General features: G+C 34.2%; 1 long non-coding RNA gene across 1 annotated transcript; it reads right to left on the bottom strand.

Annotated features, from left to right (window-relative positions):
• Positions 1 to 16,095: 16,095 nt before the first annotated feature.
• On the bottom strand, positions 16,096 to 17,521 carry LOC120262463. The gene is made up of 2 exons (XR_005536780.1): positions 16,491 to 17,521; positions 16,096 to 16,391 (listed from the first exon to the last, which is right to left on the bottom strand). It is a non-coding gene; the product is annotated as an uncharacterized LOC120262463 (long non-coding RNA).
• Positions 17,522 to 17,971: the final 450 nt, after the last annotated feature.

The raw sequence follows: 17,971 nt of genomic DNA, 5'->3' as shown, positions 1-17,971 counted from the left end.
CAAACAATCAAACAATGCTTGCATCAATGGCAAGTGATAGGTCCCCCTTTATACATGATTATATAATATTGGGTTGCATTTCTTTCTCCAAATAACAGACCTTTTTTTTTAATAGTACTATCATTATTTTTACATGAAAGTTGATCCCAAACCATGCATGTCAATCTTGATTTCAAGCTTTAAAATATTTATCACTGTTTGATTAATTCACATGAATAAATGTGAATATGAGGGTAATGATTGTATTAGACGGCTACTGCATGGTACTACCACTCTCTTGAGTAACTTCAGCATAAGTATCATGCACAGATCCCGGAACATTCAAAAAGAACCCATTATATATATATATATATATATTGATGATGATCCACCACTTGAGTTATATAACCTGCCATCTGAATGATGAGACCCACAAGATCTTTCCAATGTTTGACATTGGATAGAGCAATCAGATTGCAAAGCACGTAGACTCTGATATCCCATTATTCTGAAAGTCTTCAACCAATCTAAGCGAAATGGCCTCCATCATACCTTGCTTAAGATTTTGCATAAGACGGTTGAGAACTTCAAAATAAAAAAAAAAAATTAAACTCGCTTTCATGGTAACCAAGGCAAGCCTTTTTGAATTTCCTTGACTTGACCTTCAATGAGCAATAATTCTTGGAGCCATTTGATCCGAAATTCATGAGACAACGAGTTGTCGATCTTGCAGAGTAACCCTAGGTGCAGCTTCAAGTTTCCTCACCTTTGAGCTTCAAGCACTCGGACTTCAATTTGTCGACTTCTGCAGCCATTCTTTCTCCGAGTGAGCTCAGTAGTGGTCGATGAGTTAGTGTTTTTGAGTTTCCACAACAAATTCATATGTGAGCGCTTGTAACGAACTTGCTTCAAGTTTAAAGTCTGTGAAATATTTGATTCGACTACCTCCGATCTTGCTCCGAGCCTATTGTTTTCCTCATAAGCAACAGTAGAATCATTGTCTACTGGAATAGTCGAACTCCATCCATGAATTCAACCATTGGCCCTCGTGCCCAGCGAGTATTGTCATTCTGGCCTTCTTTCTCAGGAGGATGACTTGAACTATGGGGAGATGCCCCAATGTCACCAGATTCAAAGAGCTGAATGTTTTGAGTAGCCCTAAACCCTTGTACAGCTCCACAAACGCTCCTCTGATCATCTTCTCGGCACACTGGATCTTCTTCCGGCCTTTGCATGCCCATTGATCAGATCCTCACCGATGTCACCACCGATATCATCTGGCTCGGCGTTGTCATCGGAATGTCAATCCTCATCGATGCCACCATCGGTTTCCCCACCTTTTTCGTCTTCGACCTCACCGCCCCAGTGAAACTCACTCCATTCCTCTCCAGCTCCGCGATCATCTCCTCCGCCACCGGCGTTACACACCTCTTCTATCCATATTTTTTTAGCAGGACAACGAAGCAAAGAAAGGCTTTTGATTTGATGAAGCTTCTGGAGATGGCAAGATTGTCTTTGATTAGACTGCGTACTTGTTGTTCTTTGCATAGGTCACAATGTTCTTGATTATAGTAAGGGAGTCCTTCATCTTGAAATACAAGCACAGATAAAATTCAGAGGATGGTATCGCTCTTCTCGTCGACGCCGAGCAGAGAAACATTTCAGATGAATACGACTTTAGATGGCGACGCTGGGGTATCCTCTGTTGCTGCGTGGTCGCTGGCTTCTCAAGCTCTTCTTCATGCTTTGACTTCTTCGTCTTCTTCAGATTTTCCTTCCCTCTCCTTCGTCTTCTTTCTTTCTTCGCCTCCTTCTTCTTCTTCTTTCTTCGCCTCCTTCTTCTTCTTCTTCTTTCTTTCTTCTCTCCGTCCTTTTATAAAGGCCTGGTCGGTATGCGGACGTGGGACGATCGTGAGGATGATGGGTGGTTGTGAAGACAACGGGCTGATCGTGGGGGGCCACGATGCAACACGGAGAATTTTAATATATTTATCATTATATTATATATTGTATATTATTATGATATATTATTATATATATATATATATGTTAAGAAAATTATTTAATATATATATTTATATTTTATTTTGTAATATTATATTATATATATATATATATTTATATGTTTCACTAATTAGATTTATTTTATTTATTTTATTATATATATAGTATTTGAATTTTTTTTTTTTACTATTTTTATTTATTTATTATTATTTTTATTTATTTATTTATCTCTTATGTATATTTTATTATATATATATATTATTTCTTTATCACTTTATTTGATTTATTTCATTTTAATTTAAATTATTATTATTATTATTATTTTATTATTTATTATTTATTATTTTTTTATCTGATTTCATTTATATTATTTTATTATATATTATCTTTATCTAATTTAATTTTGATTTGATTTGATATATTTATCTATTTACTTATTTATTAATTAATTAATTAATATATTATCGGATGTTATTTATTTTAATTATATATATATATATATATATCTTTTTTTTGAGCTAATTTATTTTTTTTAATTTATATATATTTTATACGATTTGATTTATTTTTATTTCATTTTATTTTATCTCTTTTATTTTATTATTATTTATATATATATATATATGTTTGCCTCGTGATTTGTATTCATGATTGATTTTGGGATTTATATCACCTAGAGATTTGTCCCCTCGACTAGTCCTGAAATTTGTGGCTGATATTGAGAGATTTGTGCATTTTGGATATTTTGGATCGCCTCGAGATCGGTGCTCTCGACTGGTCCTGAGATTTGTGTATTTTGGATCGCCTCGGGATCGGTGCTCTTGGCTGATCCTGAGATTTGTGTATTTCAGACTGCCTTGAGGTCGGTGCTCCAGGCTGGTCTTGAGATTTGTGTATTTTGGATATTTTGTTTAAATTAGGAAAGACATTTAATTTATTTATTATCATTTTTTTATATAAACAAATGCCCCCTTCATACTTCTCTCACGAAGAAATTTTAGTGAGATTGAGTGAGAGAAGTAGGAACTTCAAAACTTTTTATATGTCATAGCCGAACATATTTTTGATTCATGAAAATGAAACTTTAAGATAACATGGCGTGTATTTCATTATAGACAAAAGTACATAAATATTAATGTTTGCCTCAGGAAGTACGCATAATCGTACATGACCGGTCTACCTCTTTTTTTTTATTTTATTTTAAGGGACCAGACGTTCCGTCATAGACGAACATTCTACATTATACATAGTACTTCTTTAGAAAACGACCGTTAATAGGTGGCATGGGTCTTTCTCCTTTGTCATCAATAAGTTGGTATGCACCTCCTTCATAGACAATCTCCATGACATACGGACCTTCCCAATTTGCTTTGAATTTGCCCCCAGCCCGCTTGTTGGTGATGATAGGTCTTCTGAGGACAAGAACCATTTCTCCTTTCGTAAATGTACGAAACCTGGCCAGCTTATTATATGCTTGAGACATTTTTGCTTTGTAAACTTCAAGATTTTGCTGTACTTCTATCCTTTTTTCATCAAGAGAGTCTAACTCATCTAGGCGAAGTCGAACATTATCCTCATTTGATATTTCATTCTGCAACGCCATCCTTAATGAGGGTATTTGAATTTCCAAGGTAGGGATCTGCTTCAGTTCCAAATACTAAAGAGTATGGTGTGCACTGTGTTGGGGTCCTATATGTGGTACGATAGGCCCATAGCATCTCAGGAAGTCTTTCATGCCAATCCTGAGATTTTTGTATTTCAGACTGCCTTAAGGTCGGTGTTCTAGGCTGGTCTTAAGATTTGTGTATTTTGGATATTTCTGATCGCCTCGAGATCGGTGCTCTCGGCTGATCCTGAGATTTGAGTATTTTAGACCATTTTGAGATCGGTGCTCTCGACTGGTCCTGAGATTTGTGTATTTTGGATATTTTGGATCGCCTCGAGATCGGTGCTCTCGGCTGATCCTGAGATTTGTGTATTTCAGACTGCCTTGAGATCGGTGCTCTAGGCTGGTCTTGAGATTTGAATATTTTGAATATTTTGTTTAAATTAGGAAATACATTTAATTTATTTATTATCTTTTTTTTATATAAACAAGTGGCTAATATTGCAATTGACCCATTGAAAATTATGTCTGATGACTACCAAGTCACGCGTACTAAATGACCACTTGATGGCATTTTCTCAGTGCATTTTGTTCACATAATCTAGGATTGCTTTCAAATTTAAATATCTGATGATTTTTTTAAGTAAACTTTTATTTTTAATAATAGACGATAAATGCATTTTTTATGAATATAAATAGTACCAAACAGTAGTAGAACTGGATGTACAGTATAAGAATAATATAAGAATCATGAGTGAACAATATATGAATAGTACGAAAAACAATACTGTCTGGGGAGGGATTTGAACCAATGACCCCCTTTTACACTTTGGTATCATACCATTGGGTTATCCAATTGATTTATCAATTGACTTAACTTTCTCATCATAAATTATTTTTTTATAAAAATATATAACGTTCATGTGTAGTTAACCACCTTCCCATTAGAAGGACTGTAACTCTTTACTTTACCAAGTGAGACATTAAAGAATTAACTAACTCTCACAATATTGTTTAAGGTGAGTGACTTATTTATTTAAAAAAATAAATAATAAATAAAAACATTGTAAAAGAGTTAAAAAAATAAAACCACATGTAAGTCCAAATACAAAGCCAATAGGACGTAACTAGTCAAAAAAGAACATAATCCCTCATGCCACTTGGCTCCTGCACCTCCCGGAAATATCATAATCTAACACAAGCAAAGAGTAAAGTAAAAGATAATAGCAAAGTCGATCATCAGTATAGCTCCTGAAATACAAAATACAAGGTTGGGGACATAAAGCAAGACCCACTAATTACAAAAGTCATTCGCCACAGCCTCATTTTCGTTGAAGATAAAAGTTCATTTGCTTTATTGTGTTGCTTGTTATATTAATAGCTTAAAAAGAGTTTGGTTATAATTAATCGCTGCTTTACTTCAGAGATCAGGTTGCAAGCACTTGAATTATAATACTTTGCATAATTCACAAAGAATTCTGTGTTTCTATTGCCAAGTACAAGGCATCAAGGATTAAATTATAAGAGAGATTTTCTGCCAGCGAGTTAGATTCCAAACGGAGCATATTATTTTGATTTATATATTTATTTTTAAAAGGTTGATAAAAACCAATGATCTGGCAATAGAACAGAGCAAATTATTCAGCTATCAACAAAATGGATCCAAAATAGGATTCTAGGCAGAAAAATACTTTCCTAAAAAGAGAATTAGCCCCTTAATTATAACGTGTGTCAAAGGTGAATGCTAAACCCTTTTACGATACAAAAAAATCCTCTTACAATGTTACACACAACAAAGTAAGTTTTAGAGAAAAAGAGAAGGTGTTTGTTAGTTTGTTTTGAATAAAGTGGATAAACCACCAATTTATTAAAAAAAGAAGAGAGAGGTACTGAGTAGAAAAGTCGTGACAAGAAAAAGGCTAAGAGCCTGTTTGGATGCATAATAAATTTTTCCATAGGAATTTTATTACATAGAATTCAAATATGATTCCGGTGGAATTTATTATGGGAAAAATTCCTACATAATGGTGTTTGGATGTGCATAGAAATTTTTTTCCATAGGAATTCGATGAGATCAACTTTCGTGCATCAACTATCAAAAGATTTATAAGTCATGCTGGCAAAATGAAAATTTTATGTACCATTATCAATCTTTGCTTCCTAAACCAACATTTTATAATGGAGAAAGAATACACAAAATAGATCACAGATAGCACACTAATGGGGTTAATGTGATTTTGCATCATCTTACACCATTCATTACCCAACCAACACTCTAAAACAAACATTCATCATACCATTACCCTTGTCTATAGTGCAGGGTTGGCCAAGAAGAATGAAAGTTTCCTGAATTTGGACTACTAAATTGCAGCACATCAATCTTAATTGATTTTAGCAAGCAAGAAAGTGTTACTACATTTGGGCATATGATATTTTCTTTTCAACTGTGACAACCTGCCACTTGATAAAAATATAAAGTTGTATCAACTTTAAACTACACCTCTTGTTGCTATAAAAGAACAAATTATTTCTCCAAGGACACATCCGGCAGGACAGAATATCATATATTATAGGCATTGCAATCTATGTAGGAATATAAGAATGTTAGCAATAAGGAAATATGCAAACACATTCATTTAATTAAATAAGATGATGCAACATCACACACCCACCATACAGGTCTCTAAGGAACACATATTACTGTGCATTGAAATGCTTTCATTTTTTTTACACTCTCCAGTGTCTCCAGCTAATTAATTTGAGACCTTCAACGACCATAAGGACGACCATTACATGAGTATTGAAAACATACAAAGGATAGTATAAACCCAATCCAAAGAAAACATACAATTACACGAGTATTGAAAACAATGATAAACTAAGGATCAGAAGATGATGAAGTAAGAAAAACACTGATAAACCAAGCATCAAACAATTTTGGGTCTTTCAACATTCAAGATGAAACAGAATACTAAAACTAGCCTAATTATCCATTTCCTTGATCTTATGACTTTAGATTTTCAGCTTTGGATGCTAATAGAAAAGTAGCACAACAACGAACAATATGCAAATCAAACCAGACATCATTTCATCCACAGAAGAAAAATAACCATTTTCAAACTCTTTCTTGCCAATCCACGTCAAAACTCTTTCTTGCGAATATCAACATAAAATGGAGATCTAATCATGAATAGAAAAGAGGCCTGGAGGAATGGTAAAGAAGTAAGGTGATCGTGAAGCTGGCGACATTGAAACCGAGAGAGAAGGCCAGAGCGGATTAGGCTGGAAGGCCGGCGGACGAGAGAGATGGACAGAAGATGAGAGAGATGGACAGAATGGTGGAGGGGATCATGCTGGACAAGAGAGATGGAGAGAAGGCCACCGGCGAGGATCGGGGTGGGCGAAAGAGATGGAGAGAAGGTCGCCACCACAGATCGGGGATGGACGAGAGATATGGACAGAATGGGTGGAGGGGTTCGGGCTGGACGAGAGAGATGGAGAGATGGCCGCAGGCGCGAATCGGGGTGGGCAAAAGAGATGGAGAGAAGGTCACCACCATAGATCGGGGTGGATGAGAGAGATGGAGAAAAGGGCAGAGCGGATCGGAGTGGACGAGCGAGATGGAGAGAAGGTCGACACAGCTCAAGGTGGACAAGAAGGCCTAAGCGGAGAAGGAGGTTTTATAATTTCCCAATGAACACTCTGGCCCGAAATGTATAGGGAAAAAATATTTTGGGGTCACCTCTTTTACAAATTACTATGGAATCATATGATTCCATAGTAATTTTATACTATCAAAATAGTATCCAAACACCCCTTATTATAATTTCCTACATAATACTAAATTTCATAGGAATGACCATCATTCCTATGGAATTTAGTGGTACCCAAACAGGCCCTAAAAGTAAATAACATACTGAAATCCTCACCAGAGATGAGGAAAACTTGTTGATTATGATTTATATAACGCAAGTATACGCTATCTCAAACAAGTAATATAATGATAAGAGAGTATCGTTCCCACGAGGATTGAGTTTATTAATTACCAAAATTACTAACCCTAATTCTACTTGATTAATGAAATTGAAGAGGTTTAATTTAGGAAATCTAATTCAAGGACTAGAGAGAGAGAGAAAGAGCTAAGGAGAAATCAATGTCAAGGATATTCTAGGGTTTCCGAGTTCACCTAGACTAATTCCACCTAGATCATCTAATTCAATCAATCAATGTTTGTTTCTTATGTTGTCATCAAATTTTCCTAAATTACATATTGATCTTTCTCAAGCATCAATAGCATATTCCACTAGATAAGTTAACATCATCTCTGAGATAACTGTGAACCTATGGAACTCATTAAGCTCTAGAAATTTATAATGATGCATACAACCTCATAAATATCTCTATCTTATGATGATTGTATAATATTTCAACTAAGACCTAATTCAATTATCACCTCTCGGTCTCAAATCAAATTAATAATCATGCAATTGGTGATCAAGCAATCACAAGCATTAAGCATAGATTAAAATATCCAACATAGTCTTGAAACAAGCATCAATTAAATTGAACAAAGATGAATCTAGGATTTCATAGTCTGGCTACATCGCAGCCCTAGAAAAAGTATTTAGAACATAATAATTGCAAAGTTCGACATATAAATAAGGTTCATAATCAAATAATCAAGGAAAAACTAAAAACTAAAGCCTGACAATGAATCCGCGCCGAATCTTCGCTCCCAGTCTCTTGATCTCCGAAATTCCTCCTCCTCTTTTCGTCTCAACCCTATCCTCTTTTATAACATAAAAAATCGGGGTAGCGCCTAGGCGCCAAAGACTGTAGCGCCTAGGCGCTATATTTCTGTTTTGCACCTCTTAATGTTGTAGCGCCTAAGCGCTGCATGCTAGCGCCTAGGTGCTAGATTTTCTGTTTTGCTTGTTCCCTCTTTGTTGAAACTTTGCTCTTCTTTCTCCAATCTTATGCCTTTACATGTTCTTCGTTCGAATCATTCTCTTTCTTTCCTACAATGCAATAATACTAAAATTAGGAGTAAAATTGGTTTAAAATAATTCAAATTTAATTCATTATGAGTTAAAGAATGTCTATATATTAAGTGCAAATTATACTCATCAAATACCCCCAAACTTAGAGATTTTGAGGTAAGTCTAGTTTTTAAAGCTTGGTAACCCTCTTATAGTTTTATGCCTTTTTTTTTTTATTCTGGTACTCTTATTATTTTTCATGATATAGTAAAGCGCATTGTTCTCCCGTGGATGTAGGCTTGTTTTTAATAGAATCACATTAAATTAATGTCTTTTATTTTATTCATATAAGATTAGTTATATATTGTTTTTGCAATACCTATTCATTATACCATTGGTAGATATTGTGATATTGATACTGAGTGTTGAATGAATTGTCCCACTAATACCGTGTTTTTTCCACACGCAACAGATAAAGAGTCGGTCATTACTGAGGTTTCTAGGAAATTTGCCTTTCTGCAAGTGATGATTGGTACTTGTGTGGCAATGGCTAATGCATTAATCGTCCCATCAAAAATTACGTCTGATGACTTCTAGTCAGCCAAACCAGGTGACCACTTAAGCCATTTTCTCACTTCATTTTCGCACATAAGTGTTCCTTGCAAATTAAGTCTATGATGACTTCTAAGTCAATTATGTATATATATATTAACTTATCATTGATGCGATTTTTCATCACATTTTGTTAAAATAAATTAATTATTTTTTATATTAACAACAAATCTCATGCATTAGATAAAAGGATAAATACATTGACCATCATTAAATTGTCCCGTGGTAAATCACTTGAATGGGATGAGTGACGCAAAATTAAATCCATGGGTTGCATCCAAAAATACTGTAAAAGTACTATAATTTTCCACTGTTCATTAGATCATTTTAAAAAAAATGTCATATTTTTTACTTTTTCAAGGTTACAAACTGGAGATTTACTATTGTGGAGTTGTACTTATGGATATATTATTTTGGATGTTTGGAGCAGAGCGTCATTATCATGTGTATTAACTCACCTCACATCGTAAATCCATAGGATTTGTTAAGCCAACATAATTAGTAAATCATCATAATTGTATATCTTTCTGACAATCTTTTATAGTATAATATTTGTCACTTTTATAAAAAAATATGAAATAAAATAAAAAAAATTACATTACAAGAGAATAAAAAGAACGGCATATCGGTCCAAATACAGAGACAATAAGATATAACCACTCAAAAAGAATGCCATCCTTCATGCGGTCAACTTGGCCGCTGCTCCTCCAGATAAATCATATCATTTAAGAAAAATATAACATGAGCAGAAAATAGCTTAATAGCTTAAAAAAGAGATAATCGCTGCTGTACTTCAGAGATCAGGTTGCAAGCACTTGAATTATAATACCATGCATAATTCACAAAGAATTCTCTCTGAGTTTCCAATATCAAGTACAAGATTTCAAGGATTAAATTTCAAGAGAAAGATTTTCTCCCGGCAAGTTAGATTAAAAACAGAGCATATTATTTTGATTTATTTATTTATTTATTTATTTATAAAAGGTTGATAAAAAACAATGATCTGGTCAATAGAACAGAGCAAATTACTCAGCTATCAACAAAATGGATCAAAAATAACAAGCTGCAATTTGGAATTGTCATTTAAACATATAACTCTTTCTTTTTGTTAAGGGATCAGGTTGCATGAATTTGAATCATACTAAACAGCTCTCAGTCGTTGTTATGTATTCCATCTTTTCCCTGAGGAGAAGGAGGCTGTTCCCCAATGCGACCACCCAGTATCCTCTCCATCCTACCTGCAGACATTTTTCAGGATTTTAGAAACCATTACATGTGATAAGATGTCAAAACTCTTACCAAAATATATAAGAATGAATTAGACCTCCATTGGCTACTTGGAACTCAAGGATGAGGAAGCACAACAAGATAAACATGAGAAGGAGAGACTGAATGAGAGAAGAGAACTTCATCTTTGTCCAATGATGATCACCTTCATTCTTGTGTTGTAAATAAAGGCCTTGGGTCAAACACTCGCTAACATTATTATATTAAGATTATCTCTGCCATGTTTAACTGATTGCTTGAATGAGTCAAGAAGAAATTTGAGTGGTTTTATTTTATCTTGATCATGAAATATGTACAATAGACATTGTCAACTGTCTACATATATAATTATCAAATTTATAAATGGTTGTGAGTCTTGTATAAGTTGGTTGCTCTAATATAGGAAAGAAGAAGATTGGTCTCCAGATTATATAAGAAGGAAAATGGTAGATAATATTAATTTCATTGCTCTCATTAATTCAATTAGTCTATAGATACAATCATGTTTAATTAAGTTGGCTGTTGTGTTTGTTATTGTTAATTGTAAAATTGAACCAAGAAAAGAACGCCTATCTACCAACTGCAATTAATTCTAGACAATTCCTAATTCTCTGCATTAGACTTTTTAATGAAACCTGCTTCATATTATTTGTGGACTTGTGTGGATGAGGTTGAAGAAACGCCTTACATTGTGGAATTGAAAAGCAATGTTTGACCACAAAGAATCAGTTTACTAATTAAATAAAGATCTTTTTTGAAGTGACCGGGAACTAATTTCTATTTTGAACAGTTCTGAAGGAAAGTAATTTGAAACTGTATCTAAAATATATTGAAGTACTTTAATGCTGAGATATGAATAACATGTGGTCAGTTGGCATTTAGATATAGCCATGGTCTTACAGTTGTATGGTCATGAAAGAGTTAAAGAGTACATCAATGTGGAAGAGCCAAACTGGAACATGGTTTTGTAGGCTGTTCTTTGACTTGCGCAATGCGGAAGATTTTTTGTTTTATAAAGTGGATAAAAGTACAAATTTATTGAAAATAAAACACTGCGAAAAAATACAGTATAGATAGAGAGAGAATGCATGAAATTCTCACCGAGAGGTGCAAGACAAGTCTTTACAAGATACATAATAAGGAAAAACAAAGAGCGAGAAGATAAAAGCAGTATGAAAAGCGAAAGCACCAACATGGGAGTGCAAGTCAGCAGAGCTGACGGTGAGAACTCTACTCTAGAGCAGGATTAGGATCTGAATCGCCAGAAATGTTGGATTCCCTGTGTCACACCCACCCCTTCTACCGAGGTAAATGTGGCACCCATCAGTTAAAAATTTCTTTTTAACTGGAAACCTGACACCTCTCAGAAACAATCAGACTTACAAATTACAATTTACTAACTTTACACCAATCTGCAGGATTCAAATACGTAAATACAACAAATATAATAACTCAAATTTGAGGATCAACCGCTACTAAGATCACGATACCAACAAATATAAAGAAAAGTATGGGACCCATCGCAGTCTTTGGACTTAACCCCGACTAGCTCTAAACTTGAACGAGCAATCTAGGGTCTTGCTCCCTGCAGATTCTAAAGACATTCGGTTATTCGAGTAGTGGCTTAATAATTTCAAATACTCAAATACGATGATATATAAAGTATATAAATACCAACTTTTTCAAATAATTTTTCCAACTTTTCCAAAAATACTGTAATTCTAGCAAAAATACATTTTTAAAGAACTTTTGAAACATAAATTCATCACAAATCAATATCAAATCAATTTTCTAAGAAAATCCAAATTGTTGTGAGAGACTCGCCTCCTCAAGAAGCGACAATGGGCTCGCTCTCATCACAACCCAAAAATAGCAAGTAATATAAAAACCATTCTCATTTCCACGACTGAAAACTCTCCCCACTTAGCCGCCGTCGCGACTAGGGTTTGGGAGCCGCCAAGGTCTTCATAACCTCGACGTTGGCCCATCGGTCCCATGTGCTGACTCTGGGATCCCGATGTATAATCCAATCAGGGCTCTACGCTCCCACCGATCCGGACAAATCAACACTCGTGTCCACCACGCCACCTCTAAAGGGCTGGCACGTGGGGACCCACTCATCGCAGTAGTCGGGCCTTAGCCCGCCGTCACCATCCAAACCAACATGTAAATGTAGCAATAATACTGATCAGATAAATCACATCACATGGTCCTTATCCAGGACAAGCATTCACATCACTGAAAATAAACATCATTTCCACAAAGCCAATGTCAAAAAGTATAACAATGCGTAAAACCAAGAAAAATCCAGATCCATGATACCATTCCTATTCCGGGGAATGAAAACCAATTCCACAAATATTGTTGGTAAAAAACATTTTAAAAATGCTCACATGATTTCACAAATCATTCTAAATCAAAACATATATAACCATAGAAATAAATACATGAATTGAATAATTAAATCACATATACATGTATTTTCACTATTCACAAATCACGTATAATTATACTGAAAACCCGATGTATCAATACGATTGTCGGGGAACATCAACGAGCAAGTAAATATACTGCAACATTATACGCCAATTAAACATGATAAAAAAGAAATACTTAAACAATTATTTTCAAAATACTAGCTATTAAATAATTATTTCAAAAATAATAATAATTAATCAATTATTTAAAAATAATAGCCACTACTCAACTCACCCTGTGTCCTTGGGTTCCTTCCTAGACCGAAACTCCCTCCCAAGATCGAATAACACCCTAATGTAATAATATAATAAAAAAATAAATAACATATTTAAAACTCAAAAGAAAAATACAAAAAATAATAATAGACTCTTTATCGACCCACTCACTCCAATCGGTTAAAATCCGACTTGCATAATCCAATCGGCTTTCAATTGTATTTAAACAAACTCAGTTTAGGCTAAACACTGCTGAATCAATCGAACCAATCTTAATTGCTGATCGAACCAAACTTAATTTCACTGAACCAGCTTTGAACCAACTCAATTCTTATTCAAAATCCATTGAACCAACTTGGTTCACCCCAAAACCCTAGCCCAAATCAACTCGAACCCAAACCCAAACTATCTCAACTCGATTTGATCAGCCCTAACTTAACCAAATCAATTCAACTCAACCAAATCATTTCAACTTTGGTTTGATCCAACCAAATCAATTTGGTTAAACCCAACAAATCAATTCAACCATCTTCATTAACACCTTAATCATCATCATCATCAACTTAATTAATCAAACCAAACCCTAATCTCGGGTGCTACATGAGAATTGCTACAGAATTCCAGAACCCTCATCTCCATTTCAAGCGATTTTTCAACTCGAATACTGGGGTTTTCTCAAAACAATTTCATACACTCATCATCTACAATAATTAAACATGCTTTTTTTCAACCCAAATAAATCATTTTTTTCTTCATCAAATCCACCAAATACACACACACATACATTCAAGTATACTCAATAAATAAATCATCACAATACTTTACCAAACAATACTTCATCCTATTCTCCCTCCATCAGCATAAAAGCTCCATCACTCCCATTTTTTTCTTTTCTTTGTTTTTAACTCACGGTTTCATCGTAGCAGGGAAAAGAATGAGGAAGGAGATGAAGAAGATGAACACTCAAGAGTCTAGATTTTTTTCTCCCAATGAAGTTTTCAGCCAAAAATTTACATTTAGTCCCTCAAAACTTAACTTCTTACAAGTCAGTCCCCTGCAAAACTCACAAATGGTCCCTGAATTATGAAATAGTATTCTCAAAAAGGTCCTTGGAAACTATCAAATGGTCCCTGATGTATAACACAATATTTCAAAAAGGTCCCTACCGCCTTACCTTTCAGTCCTTGGTTTCAGAAATATTTTATATCAATCCTTTTTCTATTACTCTTTTAACCCAAAAATCTTTTAAAAACTTTTACACTTAAGTCCCTTTGCTTCGTCCCACTTGGGGTTTCTCAGCAAGATTACTCGTAGAAAATTTCTACTCCAACTGTAGTATCTCCTGAATATATTTTCCAACAGATATGTAAAGGTTCAGGGTATTACACCCTGGCAATGTGGAAGAATTGGGTAGCTTTGATTTTTTTCACTTTTTTTTTTCTCAAAACCAATAATAGTTAAATCATTTAATGATTCAGAGAAGTTAGTATAAGCCACTGAAATTTATTTTAAGTAGATCTCACATAAAGATTATTATTATTATTATTATTATTATTATTATTATTTATTTATTTAGGGAAAGCTCTAGGTCATAGAACTATTTTATTAATAACAAAATAAACAGTCTACAAACAGTCAATATTACAAATAAATCACTAATAGAAAAATGTAAGAAACCAAACCACACTAACTAAACAACGAAAAAAACACTTGGCAAGCAAAGCCAAAGTTTCTGAGATTTTTCTTCAGCCATTTTGGGAGCTCCCTGCCATGGTGAAACAGGGACACTTCATGGTGATTAAGGCCATGAATAGCTAAAGAAGAGGGGGCCCGATTCCAGCTCGGTGGGATAGAATGCAAGGAGGAGATACCTATCTCAGCAGGGAGACCTTTGATGACTTGAATCTGCAGGTTCAATCTCTAGGCTTCTGAATATGATCCTTGTTGAATTGCCTTTATTAGTTTTGCACTGAGTGACAGAATGGTCTTGACATTGATGTTCAGATTCTAGTTGATCATTTCGTGCAAAGCAAAACAGAGTGCTTTGTCTGCTGCATCCTCGACAGAGATCGCAGGGCAACCACAGCAACCAGCATAAAGCATTTTGGAATTGTGATATGAAACTATAAATCCAAGACCTGCAATGGAAAGGTCTGGAGAATGAACAGAAGCAGTAAGCAAAATAGGACTGTCAGTAATTGTGAAATTATTCATAATAAAGTTGCTCCTCCAAAGCGGAGAAGAGACAAAGAAATACTCCCTGATATGCCTAATTGCCCTATTAGAAACCAACTGACAATTTAAATCCTCAAGTTTGAAAATTTTGTTGCTTGCTTTCCAAATAAACCACAAAGTAGCTGCTATCACTAACTGAGTATGAAAGTCATTACCATATAACTCTTGATTCAACCAAAGGCCCGAAGAGACCCCATCAGACAGATTAATAGTTTTCCTGATAGCCGAGCTTGAGAAGCTCCAAATTTGTTGAGACTTATGACAATTAAGAAATAAATGCTCCACAGTCTCAATAATCAAATTGCAAAACATACACATAGTTTGCGGGCCCAAATTCAAATGATAGAGATACTCATTAGTCTTAACAGCATTATGAAACAATAACCACAAAAAATGTTTAACACGAGGGGCAACTTTAAGACGCCAGACCTTACCCCAGCCTTCTCAGTAACCACCAGAATCTTTTCTATAATTAAAAAAAAATATATCATTGCCGAAATTTTAGTACCCTTAAATTTGGAGAACGAGACCGAGCGATTTCTCTGCTCAAATATGATTACCAAAAATAGATTGCAATCTGGATATATTCCAATGAATGTCAACAAGCAATTCAGAAATTTGAAAGTTATCATAATCAAGCTGCAAAATAGGTTTAAGAGCAAGAGAAATTTCAAAATACCAAGGGTATTATTGTTGATTTTACACAGAAACAATCTCCAAATTCTGAATGCTTGTGGTTTCATTTCTGAAGAAATAAACATTTCATTTCATACATAAGTATGAACAGTGAAATATACAAGTCTTTAAACCTTTTACTCCTAATGCTTTTTTTATTTTATTAAAGATATATGAACTTCAAATTCTCCAAATTTCATTAATGGGTAACACCATAGATATATAAGCAGACTTGGAACCTCAAATTATCTTTGCTTGAGTTCCGCTCCCCTGGTAAGCACCAAAACTGTCCGAAGATGGTGAAGCATAGACGGTGACGCATATGGTCAAACCCCCTTCCTCCTTCAAAAAACGAACCAAAAAAAATCTCAAAAATTATCAAAAAAAAATTATCAACGAAATTATCAAACTTGAAATTTTATCAATGTCAAGAATTCTCACCTCCGTGAACCACTTGAAGATGAACAGAGATGAGAATGATGATGACAAGAAGCCCATTAGGAGGCCTCTCATGTTCAGAGAAGAGACTTGCATTTTCTTCTTGTTTCTGTGAACTTCTAAACTTGAAGATCAATATAGAGAGCCAAGTGAATCACGGTCAAGTTCAACCTTAAGATGCTTTTTTTCTTGATATATTTTTAATTCTAGTTAGCATAAGAACCGCTCTTAGATTTTACAAATAGCTTATAGACAGTATCAAATTAACTTAAAAAATATGTTAATAGAAACATAAAATTAAACCGTTTGTGTCTTGGTTTTTCTCCCGGCCGTAGTGTGTGTGTTTTTTTTTTTTAATTGAAAAATTTACGACAAACACTATTTTTTTTTTTTCCTTCTGTATTTTGTTTATAATTTTTTTCTAATAAATTAGTGATTCATTTATTTATATTAAAAAAAATCCAACTTGGGCTAACATGTAAGACTTTGACTCAAAATGTTTAAGGAGATAATGAGGACATTAGCTGGTAATGAAAACCAAATAGAATGGGCCAAGCTCAAGTCAATTGAGTTGTTTGTTTCTGCCTTAATTCTGATGTGAAGGCATTAACCATTGTATCTCGCCGCAGCATGACTCATGAAAACAAACAGAGACGATTTAATTCCTACAGCTCATTCTCTACATATATACATGTATATATATTTTCATTAAACAAAAAAAAAAAACAACACAAATAGAACTTCAAATTCTTTCATCAATCTTTTTCTTTACTAAATTCCTTCTGAAAAAAAAAATAAAAAACAAAACTCCTCACAAATTATCACAGAAACCATCAAGAACTGAAATCTAATAAATATCAAGAATTTCCAATCCCCATTAACCAGTTAAAAATAAACAGATTAGAATTGTAATTAGAAGAAACCCAATTAGGAAGCTGAAGAGACACACATCTTCTTCCTTGAACTTCAGAACTTGACAATATCAATGTGACAGCTATAAATATAATTAGTAAATCATAGTCAAAATTTAATCCAATTTTTAGACCCCCTCTTAAAGCTTAAATTTTTAATAAAGCTACTATCCAAATACCTTCAAGAAATCAACACAATCATTTGCCATACAAAAAAATACAAAAAAACCAAACATGTTCAAAAGCCATAAAAATCTATGCTCTAAACAATACCACCTGAACTGACCTGACTAAGAAAGAAACATAATGAAATAATGAGACAGTAGCAATAACAACTTACTAATAAAAGCCAAACTAAACCCAAAGAGAAGCTCAAGAAGATAAGGAAAGACTCATTCTTGGCTTAGTTAAGAGAAACAGAGGGAAAGGGAGGAGTAACTATAAATCATTGGCATGGGAGGTATTGGGAAAGGACTTCAAAAACCAAAGAAGCCATATTAGTTAAAAGCTTCACCAGAGTTTTGAGTACTATTTCCCAATCCAATACCCATACCAACAACTCATAGAGATTCC

This window comes from Dioscorea cayenensis, chromosome 5, assembly GCF_009730915.1.
Source record: "Dioscorea cayenensis subsp. rotundata cultivar TDr96_F1 chromosome 5, TDr96_F1_v2_PseudoChromosome.rev07_lg8_w22 25.fasta, whole genome shotgun sequence".
Classification (NCBI taxonomy): domain Eukaryota; kingdom Viridiplantae; phylum Streptophyta; class Magnoliopsida; order Dioscoreales; family Dioscoreaceae; genus Dioscorea; species Dioscorea cayenensis.
The sequence above is the reverse complement of the archived record's forward strand: the minus strand, read 5'-3'. Positions and strand labels throughout refer to the sequence as shown.